This window comes from Microtus oregoni, unplaced genomic scaffold (genome assembly GCF_018167655.1).
Source record: "Microtus oregoni isolate MIOR12 unplaced genomic scaffold, Mior012 000025F_ref0000491, whole genome shotgun sequence".
NCBI lineage: Eukaryota > Metazoa > Chordata > Mammalia > Rodentia > Cricetidae > Microtus > Microtus oregoni.
The window spans coordinates 18404877-18429825 of record NW_024543084.1 but is presented as its reverse complement, the minus strand read 5'-3'; the positions used below and the strand labels follow the sequence as shown (position 1 = coordinate 18429825).

The 24949-nt window shown below is 43.3% G+C and overlaps 1 protein-coding gene across 7 annotated transcripts in view; it reads right to left on the bottom strand.

The window, feature by feature from the left end:
- The window catches only part of Mapkap1 (MAPK associated protein 1), a 254905-nt gene that overhangs the window by 220297 nt on the left and 9659 nt on the right, over positions 1–24949 (bottom strand). For 2 of the 7 annotated variants that reach the window (XM_041674617.1, XM_041674618.1), the window contains exon 1: positions 8666–8930. The exons of 1 other annotated variant lie outside the window; for it this stretch is intronic. The gene's annotated coding sequence lies outside the window, so the exon portion shown is untranslated. Of the gene's footprint in view, positions 1–8665; positions 9073–24949 lie in introns of those variants that run through there. 4 more of the 7 variants (XM_041674608.1, XM_041674615.1, XM_041674611.1 and 1 more) reach the window with 3 other exon arrangements.

Here is a 24949-nt window from a genome sequence, read left to right as displayed (position 1 = left end):
CCACAGGCTCTCACCTAAGCTATTATAACTGCTTCCTAACTTATTCTAAAGTCTTTCACTGACTTCCTGAACTCCATCCTAACTCTGAACCTTGTCTGCCCGGCAGCATCACTTCCCACCCATCCTTTAGTGCTTTCCCTCCACACAGAACTACTTCAGTAGTATTCACTCAACCTTCATCCATACAGAAACTTCTCTCTGGAAATTTTCTGCCCTGTCACCTAGCTTCTTCACCCTTCTGAGTACTGTTCAGCACATACCTTTAATCTCAGAACCTGGAAGACAAGAAGCAAGTGGATCTCTGTGAGTTCAAGGCCAGCCTGATCTACACAGTGAGTTCCAGGCCTCCCAGGGCTACATAGAAAGACCCTATGTATTCATTTCTCAAAAAGAGAAAGAAAAATGCAGCAGCTAAACTACTGCTTAGAGCAGTGGTTGTCAGCCCATGGTTGGGGGTCAAACAATCCTTTCACAGGGGTCTCCTACAACTACCAGAAAGCACAGCTATTTATGCTACGACTCATAACAGCAGCAAAATTACAGTTATGAAGTAGCAACAAAAATAATTTTATGGTTGGGGGTCACCAAAACATGAAGCATCATATTAAAGGTTGAGAACCACTGGCTTAGAGAAAGGCTCTGAAATGGAAAAGTAGGGAAGGCACCTATGATACAAACTATAGGCACTATACTGAGAAAGGAAGTGATGCCCCCCGCCCCGCCCCTAAAAAGAATGTTAGACACAATGCATAGTCCAAATACCAATATAAGGATACTATGAAATACTTCAAATTCCAAAAGGACTCGGGCTAAAGAATGGTTTAAAAAAATGTCCCCAGCAAAGACCAAGGGACAGAAGGTACAAGTGAAATAAAGACGGATTCATGACTAAGGGAGTGGATATACTTGTTCTCAAGTCACTGAGCAAGCTTCAGTTTCTCAACTACAAATGAAAAGAGTGCATCATTTCAATACAACTAAAGCTAAGCCCCATGCCTAGTTTAGGCACACACATCTGTCACACTTCACATTCAGATTTTGCATTTTGGGCTTTAGACCAACAATCTGGATTCTTATGTGTTTGTTGCCTATGGTAATAGAAGTTCTATCAATTCAGAATTTTCACAGTCTCTTTGGGATTGTGGCCATTCTTTAGTTTTGTTCATACCTTAGCTCAGCAACTTCAGTGAGTTATCAAAGCTTCATTAGCTTGTAAACAAACTGTTTCTCAGATAAACTCAATTGCTCCACACAAGGAGCTTAAGCAAATAAATAAGTACAAAACAGGAAGAGATTATAAATTAGGGCAGACAAATCTGTATCTAGCCCCACACTGGTAAAGAGCATTCTATCAATATAGTGAAATGCTAATCTCCTAATTAACAACCTAATTAGGTAATTATAGCTTTGCAGAGGGATGCCGAAATGAAATATGACAACATGGTCACCTCTTTATATGGCACCTGTGGGCCTTTTCAGCTGTCATCCTGAAGAGTGCAGTATCAATTTGAGCAGATGACAAAGTGCTGTCATTTTTCATTTTGATAATACACAGAATGCTTTGGACAGAGCAGTTTACAAAGGAAACAACTTGCCTGGTATTTTTCTGATTTAAATATGCTCACACACTTGTTAAATTTTGTGCATGATTTGATATCACATACAGGAAAATTACCGTGCACAGTTAAAAAACTCACCTAACTGACCATAGCACTTAATGTGCAAGCTGATATTATTTCAGTTATGAAATATATAATTGGAAGAGTCTAAGGTGATAATTCACCATGTCATTTTAATATTCATACTTTACTGACACTAGAAAAATTAATATCTAAACAAACTTTTGCCTTCAATTTTTTTCTTACAAAATAATAAAGATGGAATTTGCTCTTGTGAAAGTAACTTAAAATGGAGACCACCCTGAGCAGACAGAGTCATTTAGACCACATAGGCAACTTTAACCTTGCCTAACTTGTAAACACAAGCAAAACTGACTTGATCTATTTCTTGTAAATGCTTGCCTACATTACAGTAAAACAGAATCTAAGCTCAGCCTGTCAACCACAGCTACATCTAACCTGTAACTCTGTAGCTAGGGAATCTTTGAAGAGATAGGACAGGACAGCTGTGTAACCACAACCAAATATTTTCTTTGCTTTTCTTCACTCTTACTATAAAAATTTCACTTTGCCTTTCTTAATAGAGTAGCCGAACCACTTATGGTTTAGAGTCCCTCAACCCATTAGCCATTAGGAAAATGAGGGTTCAGTGGGTAGGGAGCTTGCTGCCAGGCCTAATAACAAGCTCAATCCCTGGAAGGCCAGAATTGACTCTAAAGTTGTCCTCTGACCTCCACACTCAGGAACCATGGCACATGGTTCACCCACACTTGCACATCACACAAGAAAGTAAACAAAACTATGTTGTACCCTGGTTAGCCTTTGCTTTACACTTGTATGACCCCACCCTCACCAATTTTAACAACTTAACAGTCAGACAGGTCAGACATCAACTTTTGCCAGCAATAAACAGTTTCACTGAATCTTTAAATTTCATATCACAAAGTTATACCTACAATCATTCACTCACAAATAATGAAAAACGACTTTCTGTAAGCATTAAAAGCAAATGATTAAGGAGAATGGACAAATCAAGGCAAAAACTGCTACTGGTGGCCCAGACAATGAGGCCCTGCCCTAGCTTTGGTTTCTGCACCCGACAAACATTCCTTGCTCTAGTCACTTCTAAGGATAGTTACCAAACTTTAATTGTTTTCTTTTCTTTTTAGTATTGTTTTTCTTTTTGGCTTTTCAAGACAAGGTTTCTCTGTGTAGCTCTGGCTATCCTGGAACTCACTCTATAGACCAGGCTGGCCGCAAACTCACAGAGATTCACCTGCCTCTGCCTCCTAGGTGCTGGGATTAAAGGCATTTGCCACCATGCCCAGCTTTAATGTAAGTTTCTAATGTTACTCAGCAGATCAACTTATTTAACCACCCAAAAACAGCATACTGAAACTTGTCTCAATAGAACATAGCAGTCATTTATGCTAAGTAAGTCACAAATCAAAATTATAGTGATTAATCTCAGGATCCAGATGTAAAAAAATTCTTATTCACTCATAACTACCTAGTCAGTCCTGAATGTCTTGTGTCCCTGTAGCAGACCCTGCATCTCTCCAGAAGCACTGCAGTTCATATAAGGTACTTACACGGTCACTTAGTTCTCACAAGGACTGTAGGCTGGCATCCCTACCACTCTGCAGACTGTTGGTCACACGGTCAGTGGTGGACAACCTATATGAAACCCAGGGGAGTGTGGTTTCGAGCTTCGGCTCCATACTGTTTCAGTACCCAAGCTGCACCACTAAGCGTCCTGGATGTCAGCAACTGAAGTTCCTATCAAAAAGCTGCTGTCTTCAAGGGCTGGGAAGATGGCTCAGCAGCTCAGGGGACTGGGTTCAGTTCTTAGCACCCACATGGCAGTTCACAACTGTGCTTAACTCCAGCTCCAGGGGACACAATGTCCTCTTCCAGCCCCCAAAGGAACTAAACCCATGGAATGCACATATGTACATAAAACAAAAAGTTCATCTTTAAAACGAGCTACAAAAGAAAGACATTCTTTCAAATGATTTTCTACTAATTCCCCGCTGAAGCAGAACTTACTTACAGCACAGTACCTTAAAACAAGGCAGTGGGGGTGATTGCTAAATACTGTTGTTCCTTTGAAGCTATGGGCCTTCAGCCAACTTATCTGTACCAATAGCAGAAGCACAGTCATGAAAACATGCTGGAAACATGAAAACACACATTTAGGGGGATCTGACATAACAGTCAATTTATTTCTCAAGCAATCACAGTAACTCCAGAAGTGACTCTAACACCTTTCTGCAAAATTTCAACTTTGTTTTTTTAAGTGGTTCCTCTTCATTTTCTCATTTTTAATTTTTTAAAACTATCTTCTACTTTCAGTTCAAATTTTAGGCTTCCTATCTTACATCCATTTCCCTGATACACCCAGAATGCTTCCAAGTAGAGCTAATAAATTCTGAATGACTGCTTAGGATTTATTCTCTTCATTTTTATATTTCATATTATTTCTTTATATAATACAGTATGAATAAAAAGAAGACCAATATTTCTTCAATTTTCACCTAGTGAAAGAGGGGGATTTAAATAACAATAAATTGAACTCTTAGGCTGGGAACTCCTTGACCATATTTCTCTTACCCTGCTGGGTGACTCTCTGTCCCCTTTCAATCTTGAGGCAAGAGCAGAGGATACAGGCAGGGCATGGCCTGGCGTGCAGAGAGAAGGAACAGCAAGAGAGTACCCTGCTGTGTACCTCTAACTAAGCACAGCAGCTCCTGAAAGGACTTCAGCAAGACTTGATGTTCACTAGTCACCATCCCGAGAGGGAAAGATCCAAGGATTCGGAAATGATTTGCCCAGACCTCAAAGGTGTTGCGCAGCGAAGCTTATCCTGAAGGTGAGTCCCTCTCTGAGAAGACACTTTCTACAAAGCTGTGCTTTTCTGGCTGCCAAGTTTTTCATCTCAATAAGTTCTACCTGCTCTCCTGTGTAATTCCACCCACTATAAAGGGCTGTGAGGGCAACGGGAACATGGTCCACAGAACTTACTGAAGGAACATCACTTTGTGGCATTACGAAGAAGGCCAGGGAAGACAAACTGATGGTATTTACAGTGAGACAAGCACCAAATCCAAGTATCACAAGGTCTCCTTGTCCCTTCAAAATTTAGCTGATGACATGAGAAAATCATACACTGGCCACTCTGAGAACTAGATTGGCAAGAATTAAAATACTCCTCTCTCTAGCAATTTCCCAGACTTCTGTGCTTCTAAGACAAGGTTTCTTTCTGTAAACACAAGGTCAGGGCACCTTCAGTGGGAAATGTAACAGACTTCTCTGTCACGTGGCAATCTGACATCTGGCTGCATCCTTAATAGTAAGGCTGGAATAACCTATCTCTAAGATCTTGTAAACCCACTGAACTGGAACAGTTTTCAAAGTCTTCAGTTGAGTCAACAAGCAAAATACACCCACTCTAAAAACAAAACAAAACAAACACTCCCGAAACAGTAGATTAGCTGATGGGCCCTGAGTGCAGAGACCACTAGCCAGCGATAGCAGCTGGAGCTCTGCACACAGCTGGCTCCTCTTTGTAGCATTTCAATCAGGTGCACATTCAGACAGCAAGAACAAGCAACCTAGCACAGGACTGAAGAGGCTGGCAGAAATCCTTTAGCTCAAAATATCAATTGTATAAAACTCAGCAAACTTCTTTTTCTTTTGTTTACTTTTTCGTTCCTCACTCAGGCTAAGTACTAACTCTACCACTGAGCTGCACCCACCCCAAGAAGTTATTTATCTTTTCCATGCCCTAGTTCCCTCATCTATAAAACCAGGGTGACGCTCACACCTTCCCTCACAGGGACAGACCCTGGGGCAGCACATACAGAACGTGCTACTTCATCTACACACATTTTCCCCACTGGAATGCCAATGGCCACAAAGTGGGGACCTGGCTTTATTCCCAGTGGCATCTCAAGGGCCTAACATTTTGCCTGTAACTGCTGAATGAATCACAGACCCTCCAAGTCTTTATCAACTGGCAAGTCAGGGTAGAAACTGAAACTGATCTTGACTGCCTGGCATTCGTGCTCTCAGAATCTAGCCCTTCCACTTGACCTCTCAAAATGGCTAAAAGCAGCAATGGCAATATCCTAGTGATATGCCTGGAACTTTTTGTAATTTGATTTGAGTAAGACTTCATAGGACACTGACTTCCAACAAATTATCTAACAGCTGAGAAACATGTGCAATGACTTGGTTTTACTCGCACTAGAAACCCACTCACCCTCTGGGACCACATCCCAGAGATGCTGTAGCTGTCATTAGGTGAACCTGACAATTGGAAGGTTGAGAATTCCTTATTCAAAATGTTTTTGGGGCCAGAAGTGGTTTCGGATTTTTCTGAGTTTTGGAGCCAGTTCACAGACTTCACTAGATGAGCATTACGAACTTGAACATCCCAAATCTGAAGTGTTGCTTAGAAAGATCAGCTTAGGGTGCTTGGTTTCTTTTCTTCTTTTTTTCCTTTTTTATGGGGGAAGGGGAGTGGAGACAGGGTTTCCCTGTGTAGATATGGCCATCCTGAAACTCAGGCTGTAGACCAGGCTGACTTTAAACTCACAAAGTTCCATCTGCCTCTGTTTCCCAAGTGCTAAAATTAAAGGCATGAGCCACCACCGCCTGCTAACAAATATTTTTTTTAGTTATGTGTATGCATGTTGTCTGAACGTATGCCTGCATGCCAGAAGAGGGCATCAGATCCCATTATAGATGGTTGTGAGCTACCATGCAGGTACTGGGAACTGAACCCAGGTCCTCTACAAGAGCCTCCTGAGCTCTGAACTGCTGGAATAGCTCTCCAGCCCAACATGTCTTTTTTTTTTTTTTAAAAAAGGGGGGGGGGGGGTTCCCTAACGCCCAGGCTAGCCTCAAGCAATCTGTGCAAGTACTCTGTTGTCTCAGGCTGTCATGCAGCAGGCCTGCACCACAGGACCTTGCCTTGTCTGCCTTTAGAGGAGTTTCTTGCTGTCCATTTCAACATTCTTTTTCCTCTTACTCTGCTGTTTCAATATGTACCTGCATAGAGTGCCATGGAAAGAAAGAAGGCAAGACCTGGCTCTGTCTCATACCAGTTGTGTAATTATCCTATGTCTTCCTGTCTATAAGTTTTAGTTAAAATGATTAAATGAGAAAAACTAAAGTTCAATTTACCTTGCATTTTGCTCATTCCCTTGACCAGAAGTCATTTCTCAAAAGCTAACACTTCACTACCCCCACTCCTGAGAAACTCCTCATGCCGGTGCCTGTCACCGCACTGAAGGGACAACTTCCCTCTCACAGCACAAAATGACAATCTTTGGTTTGGGGTTTTGTTTTGTTGGGGGTTTTTCGAGACAGGGTTTCTCTGTAGCTTTGGAGCCTGTCCTGGAACTAGCTCTTGTAGACCAGACTGGCCTCGAACTCACAGAGATCTGCCTGCCTCTGCCTACCAATTGCTAAGTTTAAAGACATGCACCACCACTGCCCGGCGACAGAGTCTTCTTTAACTGTACGACAGTGCCTGACCTATATCTACACACAATAAATGCTTGCTAGATCAAATGACTATAAATAACAAGCGTTTATAGGGTTCTAAGTAAGAAATCATCCCCAGGGCTAGAGACACAGTTTAGCAGTTAAGAGCCAGGACTGCTCTTGTGGAGGACCCAAGTTCAGTTCCCAGCACCCACATGTCCCTCACAAGCATCAGTGGCTCCAGCCCTAGGGCATCTGACACCCTCTTCTGCTTTTCTCACCGCTGCAGGCAACTGCCCTCACACAAACCCCACATGGACACATATATTTAAAAGATAATTCTTAAGGGCTGGAGAGATGGCTCAGTGGTTAAGAGCATTGCCTGCTCTTCCAAAGGTTCTGAGTTCAATTCCCAGCAACCACATGGTGGCTCACAACCATCTGTAATGAGGTCTGGTGCCCTCTTCTGGTCTGCAGACATACACACAGACAGAATATTGTAAACATAATAAATAAATAAATATTAAAAAAAAAAAGATAATTCTTAAGAAAGAAGTAAAGAAAGAAATCATTAGACGCTGGATTGTCCCTAATTGGTTAAGCAAGACCACCTACAGTTGAACCGTGGGAAGCATAAATAATGTGTTAGAAACCAAAACCCGGGAAGCTTCTAGATGAGGCAAGGTAAACTTTCTTTTTTCAGTACTTGGGAACAAATCAAAAGTGATCTGAGATCTTACTTATCCAGAGGGAGGCTATAATGGGGACTTTAATAAGCTTAACTGCAGAAACTAGCCAGGAGCCATAGGCGCAAAGATGCTATGCAGGAACTCTGCACATCTAGTAGCTGACGGCAGATGTGAGCACCCAGCTGAATAGCAAAGAGGCACCTGGTATGCCCCGTCAACCTCAGACTCCAGTGAGTTTGCAGAAGTGGAAGCTGAAAAAGATGGGGGCAATTATCACTGAGCAAGTACTTTCATTGCAGCTAGTGGGGCCCCAAAACACAGGAATAACGCACTTTATTTCTGCTCTGACAGGTGTTCACTGGAGGGACCCATCCCTTCTGTTCGTCAAGTGAATGCCGACGTTTTAACTGATGAGTGTGTCCACGTCACTATTCACACGGCAGAGGGTTTTGGACTTGGCTGTTTGGAGGTTTATAACAAGCACGGAGTTGGGGACCGCGACAGTTTCAAATATTTGCAATCATTCAAAGAATGTGTAACAAATTTCTAGGTCCCTGGTTCATCTTACAGTTGGAGTTATACACTTCTTTAAACTCTGGTCTTTTCTTCTTCCCACCCACTCCCAGCTACACAACTCCTGCCACTCCCATAAACAGAAAAACCGGAATCCAAGTTCCCAGCAGCACTCCAGATAGGAAAACAATCTGCAGGACTGGGTCAGGACTGCCCAGGCAATGCTTTGAAGACCTGATTTCACAGAATGGAGCTGGGGCACCGGACCTTGCCGATTCTGGGCCTGAAGCCGCCGGTGCCTGGGGCCCCCCGCTCCCGCCCCCACACCACCAGTCCACAGCCTCTCCTCACCTAAGTCACACACCCAGCTGTCAGGCTCGGGAAGGGCCAGGAAACGGATGCTCCCAGGCCACCGAGCACGGCCCCGACGGGCGGCCGCTGGGCAGCGAGGGCAGCAGGGTGCTGAGGGCCACAGGGTGCCGCGGGCCAGGGGGCGGCGGCTGGGGCAACCTTTACCTGAAGCTGCTTCCACACTACGGGCCGCCTCGCCCAGGACACGTCCCTGAGGGAGGCCCCGGCTTCCCCACGCCTCTCGGCCCCTGCACCTCGAGGACCGGCGCTTCTACCGGCCGGCTCGGCTGCCGCGCCCCAAACTCGCCCTCATGACCCCGCCGCGCCCCGCCGCCGCCGGCCGGCAACAGCAGCCCTGTTACCCCGAGCCGCGACACGACCCGGAACCGCACCCGGCGTACCGGAAGTCCCCGGTCGGGAAGGAGCCTCTGGCTGGGGACGCAGTGCGCAAGCCCCAGAGCCAGGAGCGAGCGCCTCCCAGGGGGCGGGGCGGGGGCGGAGCCTGAGGGACAATTTGCGCACGCGCGCTGCGTCCAGGCCTGTCTGGAACTAGTTAGCTGACTTCTGTCTGCCCTAAACTGTCAGCCCTCTGTAAGCTGTTCTCACTTTTACAGGGCACAGTCCTCAGCTTAACCTCTACATCAGAAAGAGGAGTTCACTGCAATTATTATTTTCTAGATGGTCATGGTATCAAACTTTTTAAAATTCCTATCTCAACACCCAGATTAGCGCTGCTCTCAGACCCCATCAGAGAAATTTCACATTGCTGTGGAGAGTGGTTAATATAGAAACTCACAACTGGCCAAAGTGCAGAGGTGGAACGTCTATGGCGTGCTCAACCAAACTGGGATACATCACACCTCCACTCTGGAAGGCTCAGAGACCATCACGGAACGGAGAACAGAAAGATGATGAGAGCCAGAGGTCAGGAGCAGACAATATCTTATGGACGTGACAGGCTCTCTGCACTCATGAATTCACAGAAGCTCAGGCTACAAAACCCACATAGGACCAAGCCAGTCAATGTTCTAGAATGGAAGTGGGGAGCTCCCAAGCCCCAACTCCTAGATGAGAAGCTATTGACAGTTGGTGGCTATGGGGAAGGGGGTTGTTTATCATAAATGTGCCCCTGGTAGGTCAGCCATCTCCAATGGATGGCCTCAAAGTCAGAAGTACATGGACAACACAAATTGGAATTTAATTAAAAAAAAAAAGCGGGGAAGAAGTTAGTCAGGAATTTGGGAGAGACTAGGGGTGAATCTGGGACAAGTTAGGGGAGGGCATGAATATGATCAAGATACATTAAACCAAGCGGTTGTGGTGGTGATGCATGCCTGTAATCCCAGCACTCAGGAGGCAGAGACAGGTGGACTCTGTGAGTTCGAGGCCAGTCTGGTCTACAGAGTGAGTTCCAGCACAAGCTCCAAAGATACAGAGAAAGGCTGTCTTAAAAAGCCACAAAATAAAAAGATATTTTGTATGCATGTATGAAATTTTAAACAAATTTAATTTTTAAAAATCCTTTTTTTTTACAGAGTCAAATACCAAGTCTATATTTTTGTAAGTCTTTGAACACTACTCCTCCTGATTTTTTCCAATAACAATGGCTCCAACTTCTGAGTATTCCTCAGAATATGAGAATAAAATAAGTTGATTATAATAAAAACCAGCAAAGTTCCCAACACATCATAACAAATGTTAATACTCTTATCACACACAGAATAGTGAGAATAACATTATTTCAGTAATGGCAGGAGGTCTGAGTGAGAGGTAAGACAGTTAACTTTCTGGAGTAGAAACAGTGGCAGAGGCCTGGGAGACAGCGAGTAAGTCACCTAGCATACAGACGTGAAAACCTGAGTTTGATCTGCACAACTCAGATACAGATCTGCATGTTGGTCTTGCACTATATAACCCTAGAGAGACAGAGGTGGGCAGATCTCAGGGGCAGGCTAGCTGGTCAGTCTTACTTAATTGGTTGGCTACCAAGATTCGAGGAGAGACACAGTCTCAAAAATTTAAGCTGACAGAGACAGACAAATCTTTATGTGCCTGAGGCCAGCCTGGTTTATATATCAAGTCCTAGGCCAGTCAGGATTACATAGTGAGATCCTGTCTTAAAAAAATAATAAAAGTTGGGTGGTGACAGCCCAAGATTGACTCTTTCTGGAGGTCTGGCTGTGGAGCACTTGAATAGGGTTTGTGGGCCCCGGTGCTTGTATGCTTGCTTGGGAAAGTAGCTGAGACCCTGCCTGCAGCTCAGCACCCCTCCCCCACCTGGGCAGGCGGTGGTATCAGGACTACTAGGTGGATTCCTGCCGCCATACACAGAGATGTTTCCAAGCCATGCAATGCTCTGCTTATAGCATATTTAGCTAATACTCAGATAAAAAGGGCTTATATGCTGCATGATCATTCTCAGAATTAAAGTGCTGAGTGTAGCTCCTGCCTGGTGGCCCCAGAGCTGGCAGTAATGGTACCTCCACCATTTTGAAAGTGGAGAGAGGTTGAGCCAACATTCAGAGCAGCTACAATCCAAGCTGCTTACCATTTTAAAAGCTCTTCAAGACAGTAAAGAATTAGAGATACAAAATAGGAGAGATTTAGATTTAAAAGACCTCTAAATGAGTCACAGTGTTGGATAAATGTAGAAAATTAGTATTAGTATAGAAAGTTATATAAAAAAGAGCAAATGGTTTTAAAAAATGGTAAAGTCTTTAAAGAGACAGAGTACAGACAGTCATTACTTAAAAGGAGTAAACAAAGAATAAACCAAATAAAGATAAAAAATTCACAGAGAGTCCAGATTATGAATATTATTGTGTTTTCTTTGAATTTTTTTTACTGTGAAGGAACTAAGTTCAGAGAGACATTTCATTATATAGGCTGCTAAGCTAAACCAGCATGTATATTACAAAGATAACTTGACTTCAGAATTTGGGTCTAAGAATATGTTGCTTTGAAAAGAGGTTCTTCTTTTGTTTCCACGGACGATGAGAACCTGTGGATTGCTTCCAGACAAATACGGTTTGATGGACAAATACGTATGGTCCCTGGAAGGTTACCATAAACACCCCCCAGAAGTTACTTCACCCAACTGCTCACTGAGATGAACCTATCACACAGAATACACCATAAAAGACCTGATTAACGGCACCCCCAATCAGCAGAAAATAGTCTAGAGAACTACATTCAAATTCCCAAAATAATTGTTTACAAATGTTTCTTTACATTTAAAGAGGATGTGCTATAGAGATTTGCATTGGTTTGGATCTTGCTTTAAAAATTTAAGGTCAACTTTGTTATACTGTGTGTATATATGTTTCTGCTCTTGATTAAGGTATTGTGTTTGTGCAGCTCATTTAAAATGTAATATGTAACGAGAAATACAGTTAATAATCATTTATAATATTCAAGCTTGTAGTCATGTTAGTTAAATTTTCTAGATGTTCAGAAATGTATTTCAGATAGATAGGTACTCTTTTTTAAAAATTTATGATTTATTTATCTTTATTTTATGTGCATTGGTGTGAAGGTGTCAGATCCCCTGGAACTGGATTTTCAGACAGTTGTGAGCTGCCATGTGGGTGCTGGGAATTGAACCCAGGTCCTCTGGAAGAGCAGTCAGTGCTCTTAACTGCTGAGCCATCTCTCCAGTCCCAATAGGTATTCTTCAAACCTTTCAAAGACTACAGAATATGGCATTTAAAATGTTTTAAGAACTTAGGGCTTTTCATGAGAATGAGACACATCTGCTCCTGGCAGCACCAATCTACTTCAAGAGGATGATGAGCATCAAAGAGGCTCCTTATGGAGTTGGTTGGCCATTTGGACAAGAAACTGCTCTTGCCTGTACTACTTGAAGAACTGGACATGCAGGACCCACAAAGAAATGACTGTCAAACTTGCCTAAAGATGAGACAGTCCTTTGGGGTTCCTGCTTCATGGAAGAGTCTGCTAGACATTCTACAGGACACAGAAAAAACTGATTGACAAACTGCCAATATAGGTGGAACTGTCTTTGAAATTTCCTGCTTCATGGAAAAGTCTGCTGGATACTATGGGCTGAAGATGGATGCCCCAACAATACAAAAGAACTTTGAGTGACTGTTCAGGCAGCAAGATGTCTCTGTCAATTCTAGGATTTTGAAAGTTACTTAAAATGCACTTCCTGTTTACTTAGGTAATATTATATCCTTCTGGAGTCTTTGATTGATGTGGGAGTGTCATATATCAATCTTTTGATTTCATTGGTTAAGTAATAAACAAACTGCTTGGGCTCATAGCTTAGAACATAGGTGGGTGGAGTAAACAGAACAGAATGCTGGGAGGAAGAGGAAGTGAGGTAAGACGCCTCAGACAGAGACAGACAGCTCTGCTCTCTGGAGCAGAGACGCCATGCTCCTGGCTCCTGGGCAGACACACGCGATTCAGCTCTGACCCAGGATGGACGTAGGCTAGAATCTTCCCGGTAAGCGCACCTTGGGGTGCAACACAGATGATTAGAAATGGGCTAAATTAATATGTGAGAATTAGCCTAGAAGAAGCTAGATAGAAATGGGCCAAGCAGTGTTTAGAAGAATACAGTTTCTGTATAATTATTTCGGGTAAAGCTAGCCGTGGGGGCGGCCGGGTGCCGGGGACGCAGCCCACCGCTCCTATTACTACATTTGATGGAGTTGAAGAATATGTAGTTATAAGTATAGTTTTCCTTAGTTATGATAAAAAATAAAATAGATATAACTGTAATTCTTGCTTGATACCTGTTTTGTTATATGTAATTTTACTATGTTAAAGTTAAAACCTTCCTTTTTATTTAAAGAAAAGGGGAGGTGATATGGGATTCCCTTCTGTATGCTATAAATATCATTGTCTATAAAGGAACTGCTTTGGGCCTATAGCAGAGCTATAGGGGAACGGAGCTAGGCAGGGAAAACTAAACTGAATTCTTGGAGAAAGGAGGCAAAATCAAAGAGACGCCATGTAGCCCTGCTAGAGACAGATGCCGGAATTTTAACGGGTAAGCCACAGCCATATGGCAATACACATATTAATAAAATGGGTTAAATTAATATGTAAGAGTTAGCCAATAAGAAGCTAGAGCTAATGGGCCAAGCAGTGATTTAATTAACACAGTTTCTGTGTGATTATTTCAGGGCTAAGCAGCTGGGAACAAACAAGCAACCTCCTTGCTACAGTATATGATTGGTCTCTTGCTTCAAGTGGGGGTAGAGGAAGAGAGGCTGGACTCATGCATGCACACCACCATGGTTCCTTCACAGGTCTGTTGTGAATAGAGCAGATGTTCCATTTTCCCAGGCTGTTCTTTAAGGTTTGGGGACTTCTGTTCTCTCAGTCTGCTTGGTATGGAACCTAGAATCTGTTAAACCAAGGCTAGGGCCTTTAGATCTGATTCTCTCTTTTTACCCTTCTTGAGCCTACTCTGAAGCCCAACTGTCTAATTGGCTGTCAGAGACATAAAGCCCAGCTAAAACGGAAATCAACTGGACTACCAAGCATGTATAGGTTCTAAAGATCAAATCCCCACTCTGCTACTCAGCAGCACTGTGAGGCACCACTCTAAGCTACCCTCCCCCCTTTACACAGCCCCTTAAATATAAAAAGGGAATGACAGGAGCTAGAGATGATGCTCCGTGGCTAAGAGCACTCACAGAGGACATGAAGTTGGTTCCCACCATCTACATCAGGCAGCTTACACCTCCCTGGAACTCTAGATCCAAAGGATGCAATGTCTACTCAGGCCTCTGGGCACCAGGCATATATGTAGAGAACATATATACAGTCAAGCACCCATATAGACACATTTTAAAAGGAAATCTTTTTAAAGGAATGGCAAAAGTCTAATAAGCTTTGTGAACAGTGAGAATTAAATGATCTAATACCTGTCACTCACATGGACAGAACTGACCTGTTGACTACTAACAAAGAACAGTCACCACTATTATGACACTCTAGTCAGTCAGCAAGCATATGCTGTTAGGAATTAACTCTGTCTTAGGCATTAGAGAGTGAATTCTTGTACCAAAAAAAAAATCAACATACAGAGAGGAAACAAGGAGAAAGAGGAGAAGGGAGAAAAGATTAGGAGAAAGAGAAGACAAGGAGAAGGAGGCATTTGAATGCTTTTCTCAACCCGAGGATCAGCATTTCGAAGGTAGACAAGGAAACAGAAAGACAAAGCAACTGGATGACTTGAGCCCCCAAGAAGCAGGAGTTGTATCATAAGACAAAGGGAGTATTAAAAGGCAAAGCATCCATTGCCCCACCTCCTGATCTGTGGGCGCATATGGTCAGACCTCAAGAGCAAACACAGAAAACATACTGATGGTGCTGAGCTCGGGACTGGAGAGGACAAGAGCACAGAGGAGGTCCATACTTCCTCAAGGCTATGACCATCAGACAGCACAGCCTTCAGCTCCGATTTGAAAAGAAGCAGTTTGCAAGAGGATGTTGCTTTGTTTCTGGGCCTCAGGGTGGGGGATCATGGACAAAAGCCCAAAGAAACCTGTGAGGCCGCTAACAAGCTACTGACTTTCTAGTGCCTGCTTCCTCATCTAGGCTGTTGGGAGGGTTTCCTTGGAATAGCGGCTGGTGTATGGAAATGGTCCATACTTTAATGGCCTGATATACCAAGATAGCAAGGACTGTATCTTTTTACTGCTTTCCTCCCAGTGGCAGGCCCTATGCAGAGCCTTATTCTCCATGCCACCACCTGTCAGGCTTTATGTCTCCATGAATTACTTCTGAGCTGCTAGGACATCACACCTGGCAGAAACAACTTAGAGGAGAAAAGATGTCTCGGGCTCACAATGGCAAGAGATTTCTGTCTGTGGTGGGGAAGCCATGGCATGGTAGCACCGTTTATGGCAGTAGGAATGTGTGGCAGAGGCTTTCACATCACAGTAAACTACAAAGTAAAGAGTTAGAGAGAAATAATCCTATACAATAAAGAAACTTCCAAAAGCATCACCATCCCTGACTTCAAACCCTGTGGAGGCCCAAAAATGTAAGCCCATTTCCACCTTGTCTGACAGTCAGAGAGTTAGTTGGAGGTTGCTCTAAGTGACTGACAAGCACAGTTGCAAGTCCCAACTCGGGATGTGATTATTTGATGCTTTAAACATTTAAAAAGCTCATTTAAGTAGATCCATGCCATCCTGACAGGTGGTCAGGATACACAAATGTACTTCTGCTCCTTCTTTGTAACTATGAGGTCACCTAAAGAGTGGCTGCCTTCAGGATAGTGGTTTAGAGCAGCTTCACTGCCTAAACAATAGCATGCTAATGACTTGATGCTTTAGAGTGTTAAAGGAGTTGACTGAGTTGTCCTTTGTATCATATCATGTTAATAAAGTCTTTTGTTACTCCCCACCCCCATTTACATTGAGTATAAAAGCTATGGAAAAATAAATGTGGGCTATTTCAGTATTCACTGGAATGCCCTCCCGGTACTGTTCATGGTTTCTGTTCGTATTATTTTTCATGTGTCTTCATAGTCTTTACTTATATCTCAAAACCTCATGCTCCTACCCTGGCAAAAAGTATTTTTGTCAAGGCTAGTCCTTGACAAAACTCTACCATAGAGCTACAGTAATGAAAACAGCTTTGTATTGGCATAAAAACAGACAGGTGGACCAATGGAATTGAATTGAAGACCCAGATATCAATCCACACACCTATGAACACCTGGTTTTTAACGAAGAAGCTAAAGCTACACAATGGAAAAAAAGAAAGCATCTTCAACAAATGGTGCTGGTATAACTGGATGTCAACATGTAGAAGAATGCAGATAGACCTATATCTATCCCCATACACAAAACTCAAATCCAAATGGATCAAAGACCTCAACATAAATCCAGTCACACTGAACCTCATTAAAGAGAAAGTGGGAAGTAACCTTGAGCACATGGGCACAGGAGACCACTTCCTAAAAATAACACCAGTAGCACAGACGCTGAGAGAAACAATTAATAAATGGAACCTCCTGAAACTGAGAGGCTTCTGTAAGGCAAAGAACAAAGTCACTAAGACAAAACAGTAGTCTATAGAATGGGAAAAGATCTTCACTAACCCCACATGGGACAGAGGACTGATATCTAAAATATATATGGAATTAAAAAAAAAAAAACCTAGTCATTGGGCTGGAGAGATGGCTCAGAGGTTAAGAGCACTGACTGCTCTTCCAGAGGTCCTGAGTTCAATTCCCAGTAACCACATGGTGGCTCACAACCATCTATAATGAGATCTGGTGCCCTTTTCTGGCCTGTAGCATACATGCAGACATAATATGGTATACATAATAAGTAAATAAATAAATATTAAAAAAACTAGACATCGAATTACCAAATAATCCACTTTTAAAAATGGGGTAAATATCTAAACAGAGAATTCTCAATAGAAGAATTACAAATGGCCAAAAGACACTTAAGAAATTGCTCAACATCCTTAGCCTTAGGAGAAAGTAAATCAAAACAACTCTGAGATACCATCTTACACCAGTCAGAATGGCTTTGATGGAAAACACCAATGATGGCTTATGATGGAGAGAATGTAAAGTAAAGGGAACACTTCTGCATTGCTAGTGGGAGTGCAAACTTGCACAGCCACTTTAGAAATAAGTGTGGCAGTTTCTCAGAAAACTGAGAATCAATCTACCTCAAGACCTAGCAATACCCCCCTTGGGCATATACCCAAAGGATGCACACTCATACCACAAGGACATTTGCTCAACTGTGTTCATAGCAGCATTATTCATAATAGCCAGAACCTGGAAACAACCTAGTTATCCCTCAACTGAAAAATAGATAAAGAAAATGTGATACATTTCCACAATGGAGTACTACTCAGAAGTAAAAAACAATTATATCTTGAAATTTGCATGCAAATGAATGGAACTGGAAAAAAACATCCTGATTGAGGTAACCCAGACCCAGAAATGCAAACATGATATGTACTCACTCATAAGTGGATACTAGATGTAAAGCAAAGGATAATAAGCAGCCTATATCCACGACCCTAGAGAAGCTAGGTAACAAGGAGAAATCTAAGAGAGACATACCATGGATCCTCCTGGGAAGGGGAAACAGACAAGATCTCCTGAGAAAACTGAGAGTGTGCAGGGAGGGGAGGGAGATGGGTGGAGGAGAAAGGAAAGTGGGAGAGAAGGGGAGGGAGGAGTAGAACATGAAGAAACAATGTTCAAGAAGGGGGAAGAACAGAGAGGGAGAGAAAGGAAAGAGATATCTTGATAGAGGGAGCCATTAAAGGGCTAGTGAGAAACAGGGAGCAAGCATTCAAAGCGTGAGCCTGGGAGGAACCTTTCAGATTCAAATCAGAACACTTATCCTTTGATACACACCTGACAGGCCATGAGGAAGAGTTGTCCTTGTTTCTTTTTGTTTACTGAAAGCTTCTACTGGAGGGGTAGCTCAGGGCCGGGCATGGAAACACCATCAACACTTGGTGGTATGCGTGTTGGCTGAGAAAAAGTCACCCAAATGTGCACTTGAGATGAAATATTGGGAAATCCCAGTCTACATGAGCACCAGCAGTGCATAGAGAAGGCCACTTGGGCAAACAGGACAGAAGCTGCAAGCCAACAAACACAGTGGAAGCCATACTTCCGGGACCCTGCCGGAGCTGGGAGGCAGGTACACTTTCCTGGAGCTCTATAAACTTTAACTAGTGTTATATTTAAATCTGCTAATTCATTTCCTTCTTATCATTCCAATTTTGCTGCTTTCTGCTCTCAAAATGTGTTTCCCCCATCTTTAGGGGAAACATAGGCATTTATTTATACTGCTATGGTACAAAGATATTCCAGAAAAAGTAAATTAGGTGTCAAAAGTCCATTCAGACTATTCTAAAGAACCCCCAGAAGTGTAGAAATTCAGAACAATACAGTATATTTTTCTCAAATAGAAATAATGCTTCAATGTAAAGAATTTTTTAAAGGACAAATATGTTGTTCCCGAGTTTCGTTTGGTTATTGGAAGGGGAGAGTGCAAACCTTGCCAACCAAATCATCTTAGACAGAGGACTTTGGGGCTAGGACTTAAATACACAGGAGCTGGAGAGATGGCACAATGGGTAATGGGTACTGCTGCCAAGCATAGTGTCCTGAGTTCAATTTCTGAAACCTGGATGGTAAAAAGAGAACGAGTTCCTACAAGTTGTCCTTTGACCCTGTGACCACCACACAGATTGTTCAGTGGACACACACAGAGAGACAGACAAACATACACACAGACACAGATACACATACACACACACACACACAGACTCACAGAGACATACACAGACACACACACACAGACACACATATAGACTCACACAGACACACACACAGACACATACACACCACACCACACTAATGCAATCAACAACACCTGTCAGTGGTTCTCAGGAGTGTAGCTCTGTGGTAAAGTTCCCTGGCAAGTATGTTTGAAGCTCTGGGCTCAATCCACAGCACCAAAATGGCGCTGCATGGAACAGGCTAGGCAGCTATTCTCTAGACATTGTTCTGTGGCATTTTCCTCTTCGTTATCTGTCTGGAGGAACTCTTTTTGGGTATTTGGGGTGAAAACAGAACATCAGCCTGGTGTTCCAATACCTTGCCAGTCAACTACATTTACATATAAATGCAGCCTTTTCCAAAATCTGGTTCCACACCCAGTTCCCAACAGCACTTTTCTGATTTCAGAGGTTAGCTAAGAATGTGAGGGCTGACTCCTAAATTAGCAGATGATAACAGTTCTTAGAATGTTAACAAAAAAAAAAAAAAAAAACTTGGATGTTTTGTCGAATGCAACTTCCAAGAATGCATAATTAACAGTGTCTCCATTAATACACAGTATGTTCAACAGTGAGACAGCGATACCATAAATAAAGGTAGACATGGATAAATTTATAATTAAAAATGCATTAGAAATTACAAGCATAATTTATTTACTAATGTGCACTGGAATAAATTTTATGTGTAATATTTTAAAACAGGGCATTAATAAATAATAGTGCACATAAAATGTTTTTGCAGCTAAAAATATTTCAATAAATATTAGTAAGTTAAATGTGCTGCAGGGTTATAATTGCCGTGAAGTAAAGTTTCTAGAATACAATTTCAGTTTCAGAGGACAGCTTCTTGAATGCCTTCACAGTGCTGAAATGAGCCAGTGAGACGCTCCGCGGTAAAGGTACCTGCCACGAGAGCGAGCCTTAGACCTGATTTCAATACCTGAAACTTACGTAACGGTGGGAAGGAGAGAGCTGAGCACGCAAAGCTGGCCCCTGACTTTCACACATGGGCTATGGCATGCCTCCCACCTAGTGCTAATGGCTTTTTTTTTAAGGTGTATATCCAAAGGGTCAGAAACAAACAGCCGCATTTCTGTTGGCGTCGACCAAGAGCCTCCACAGCTGATGCATCTTTAGACTGGTGAATTCAAATATTTCCTTCTACTGTTTCATTGCATCTATTTCGGATGTGCTCACACATGCCACAGTGTCCATCACGGTGTCCATGTGATGTCAGAGGACTTGTGGGAGTTGGTTCTTTCCTTCCACCACGTGAATCCCAAGGATGGAACTTACATCTTCAGGCTTGGCAACAAATGCCTTACCTGTTGAACCATCTTGTCAAACCATGAATTCAAATTTTACTCACCCATTTTTCTGGTTGTTGGTTTTTTTTTTTTTTTGAGACAGTCTCACTGCTAAACCTGGACTGACCTAGAACTCGCTGTGTAGCCTAGATTGACTTCAAATTACAATCCTCCTACCTCTGCCTCCCAAATGCCAAAATTGTGCTGTGCACCACCATGCCTGGTTCATCCTCATAGTTGGTAGCAATTTCTCCCACCTGAGGTCCTCTATAGGTCTCTCCCTCGCCTACCTTTTCCCTCAAGGCTTGACCTCTCTTGAGCCTAGTGTGTAGAATACTTGCATAGCACCTGCAAACACCTTAGTCCAATTCCCGGCATGGCAGTAGGGGAAAAAAAATGCCTTACTTTATTCTCTCTCTCTCTTCTTTCTCTCTCTCTTTCACTCTGTGTGTGTGTGTGTGTGCATGCGCACGCACGCACATGTGCAAAGAGGCCAATCTTGGGTGTTCATTAGTGTCCACTATGTATTTTGAGACAGGGTTTCTTTCTGAACATGGAAGTCACTGATTCTACTATACTGGCTGGCCAACAAGCCCCAGGGGTTTTCTGTCTCTGTCTGCTCATTGCTGGGGTTGCAATGCATGTGCCACTACCCCTGACTTTTTCATAGGCACTGCTGGTTCAACTCAGGTCCTCACGCCTGCACACAAACACTTGACAGATGGAGCTATCCTCCAGCCCATGAGTCCATTATTTTAAGGTTATATCTAAAGCCAGGTGGTGGTGGCACACACCTTTAATTCTGTCACTCAGGAGGCAGAGGCAGGCGAATCTATGAGTTCTAGGCCAGCCTTGTCTACAGAACAAGTTTCAGGATAGCCAGGGCTACACAAAAAAAAAAAAAACCTGCCCCAAAATACCCCAAACAAACAAACAAACAAGATCTTTTACTTTCTAAACATCATCTCGGAAAGACTGGAAACCTCAAGGCACACAACAGCATTTGTTTATTGACTGTACTTGGAAAGAGAGCTTGTATTCATGCATAGAGCCCTTTTTTTCTACTAAGACCACAGTTGATTAACAATAACGAACAGCATGCATTGCCGGGTGAGCTTTCCTCTGGACCAGACCGCAGGCTAGTGGCTTTCTGTTCCTAGTCTAATTTAATCTTGAGACCAATCCAATATACAGATCCTGCCAGTATCCCCCATTTAACCCACGAGGAAACAGAATCACAGAAAGGTAAAGTCATCTGCTGAAGATCCTACTGTTTGCGACTGGCTGACTTGAAAGCCCCCAGCTCTCCCGCCTCCCTCCCCCCAGTAATAATTATCAGCCACTGTTCTTAAAATAATTCACCCTTCTGGAAATCAAGTTGCCTTCCAGCGTCTCAGGGTCCTTTCAGCTGGGTTTTATTTTTTTCTGCATTGGTATCTAATCTAAGTCCCTCCTGCTCCCGTTTAAGATAATTCCCTCATGCCCTGTCCTTTGGAGACAAGAACTGCTGTTTAAAACACATGAGCAATATCTCTTTAGATATTTGAAGATGGCTATTAAATTCCCTTTAACCTTCTCTTCTCCAGGATACATTGTTAGTAACCCCAATTCCTTTTGCCTTTTCTCCCAGGGACTCTTTCTAAAGCGTTCCCCCTTGAGCCACACGCCTTGAAATCAGTTTCAGGTTTTCCCTATCTCAATTCATTATCATCACCCTCCAGGAGCACCCGCGCATGCATGCGGACCATGCTCAAATTTATACATGCAGGAGAGCAGCTGTGGCCCAACACCAAGGACAAGCTGAGCCTCCAAATCGTGTTCTTTCAACTCTTCCCTGGGACTCCATCATCTGCCCATCTTACTTGGGTGATTTTCCTGGTCCAAATGTCAGTCCTCAGAGCAGCTCATAACTGGCACTGATGGAGCACATAGCAAGTGCTCAACAAAAAATGACAATGACCAGCTGAAAATGCTCCAAGGAACACACTCCTCCACATGCTTGTTGCTCGTTAGAATAATTTAAACTCTTTGTTGACGGTCTAGAGTGATTATTCCCTGGATGAAAATGAAATTCAGTAAATGGCTATTAATAGGAAGGATGAGAGACTGTGAGAAGTTCAGTTGGTTGAATGCTTGTCTAGCATATATGAAGTCCTTAGGTTCAAGCCCCAGCCCTGTATGTAGCAGGCAGAGTGGCACCTGCCAGCATTTGGAAGGTGGAAGCAAGAGGATCAGAAGTTCAAGCTCTTCCTTGGCTCTTTACTGAGTACTTAACCAGCCTAGGAAAGGTTCCTTATCGAAGAAGGGAAGGAAGGAAGAAAGGAGAGAGGGAGGGAGGGCAAGAGGGAGAAAGGGCAAGAGAATAGCATCCCCCAAGTGATTTTTTAAAAAAACCACTTCCCAGAACAATGATAGAGACGCTAGCTCAGAAGCAAAACAAAACAGCAAAAAGTAAGTTCTCTGGAGCCAGACAGATGGCTCAGCAGGTAAAGGTACTTGCTGCCAAGACTCATGACTTGAGTTCTATTCCCAGAATCCACATGGAAGAGAAAAACAGTCTCCAGAAAGGTGTCTGCTCATTCATTTGTGTACAAACAGATAAACAAATGTAATAATAATCAGTGTGATAATAAATAAGAAAATAGCATGGCGGTTAACTACACTGCAGAGGCCTGCTTGGGATCTTCAGCTGTTCCTGAGAGAATCTGCTAAGGCAGTGTTGTGTCTATAGCAGGCGGCCCTCCTGTTGGTGGCAGTGCAATGTAAACACAGAGGCAGCCATCACTCTACAGGACCCTTGTGCTGCAGCTTTCCTCTTCCTTGAATTGGCTGTACTTACTGCCTTGCCCTGCCTGGCTCTACAGGTCTCAGAATAGAGCCCCTGGCAGAGTCTGAGGGCTGCATTTACAGGAAAGAGGGATTAGTAGGGAGGAAGTGGAGTAAGGGCTCAGAGACTGCCTCATCTGGCCTGGGGCTGTCTCCACAGTACCACTGTACCAGATAGAGGGTCTCTAGAAAAGAGGTGCTGGGCTGTACATCACTCCTCTTTGTATTTTCTAGATCTTTGTCAAAATCTCAACTGAAGTGTTGCTTCAAATAGAACAAACTACTTTGAGCTTCAGCTCACCTGTGGTGACGTGGGTAGGTAAGATGGGTAAGATCACAGTTTCATCATGTCGCAGTTTCCCTACATGTTGAGTATAAATAAATCACATCTTCCTGGCAGGGACATGACATAGTATGTTGTGAATTACAAAATCAATATCTCTCTCTTTCTCATATTGGTTTGGGGATGAAGCTCATGGGTAGGGCACCTCCTTAGCATACCCAAAGCCTGGGGGGTCCATCCATCCTCAGTATCACAGGAAAGTAAATACATGAACAAAAACCACATACACACATTCACACATAGAGACACACACATGTGCATACACATTCCCTAATCATGATAATGATTGTCCCTAGGGAAAGACTGGCTGTGTAATGGGGGACTCAAGGAGGACTTGGGCATTTGGTGTTTTGAGGGAGCAATGTTGTTTGTACTATGACAAAACAGATAAGAAAATAAAGTTTTAATGTGAGAACATGATATTCTCACCAGCTGGAGAAACCCCAAGCTTAATCAGTGTTCCTCCCACAGTGTGGATGACAGGCTTATACCTAGCTCTCCCTTGCCAGCAGTATGCCAGTCCCTCCCTAGCAGGGGAATCAAATGGTCCAAAGCTCTGTCTAAACCTTCTCCCAAGAGAGCCTAAGATGATATGAAGGACAAATGATGTGGGATTCCCCTCTGTATTCTGTGGATATGTTTTATTACCATTGGTTAATAAAGAAGTTGCTTTGGCCTATGGCAGAAAAGAATAAAGCCAGGTGCGACCTTCCATCAGACCCTATAAAATTTAAGATGGGCAAGCAAGATGAGCGTTAGGAAATGGTGAGATCTGTCATATCCCGCTGGCCCTCTCTGCTCGGTGTTTGCCTTCTACCTAAAGACAAGTTGCTTTAGTGACAGCCCCCCCCCCACCTCCCTTTGCACTGCAACATCAGACATAAAAACCCTAGCTCTGGCCCACGTCTCACAGCTTGGCCCTGCTACCCTCCATGCCGGGACTGTCCGTTACAGAATCATACATCCCAACAACAAGAAGCTGAGGGCCGTTAAATTCAGTCATGACCCACCTTGAAAAAAGCAAGAAGATTTCTCTCTAACAGGCATGGTTGTTCATTTCAGACTAAAAAAAGCAGCAACGCATTGGGTGTTCGTTTTTCCACATTATTAATTCTGGGCAAAACAATGGCCATGCTGGCCATTCCAAATGACCGTTCAGGAGCCAGAAGGCGGCGTGGCAGGAGCATGCTGCTTGGAGAACAAAAGGGAATGTCAGCAGAGGACACTGAGTAGGGAGAAGAGAGGTGAAGAATGGGAAGCCTGCACTTGTGCAGGAAATAGTGTGGCTCAAATCGGCTGCCTCCGGGGTGCCGTGGAAACACAAGAGGACTACAAGCCCAACTTCAGCTTTCTTTCCTTCTCTCCCTCCTCTGCACTCTTTTCTACTCTTAGGACTGAACCCAGGGTCTATTGCTATGCACTATCCCTGAGCTCCCTTTCCCCTTCCCCCATCCACCATTTCCTACTAAAGGACCATGAACCCAACACTAACTG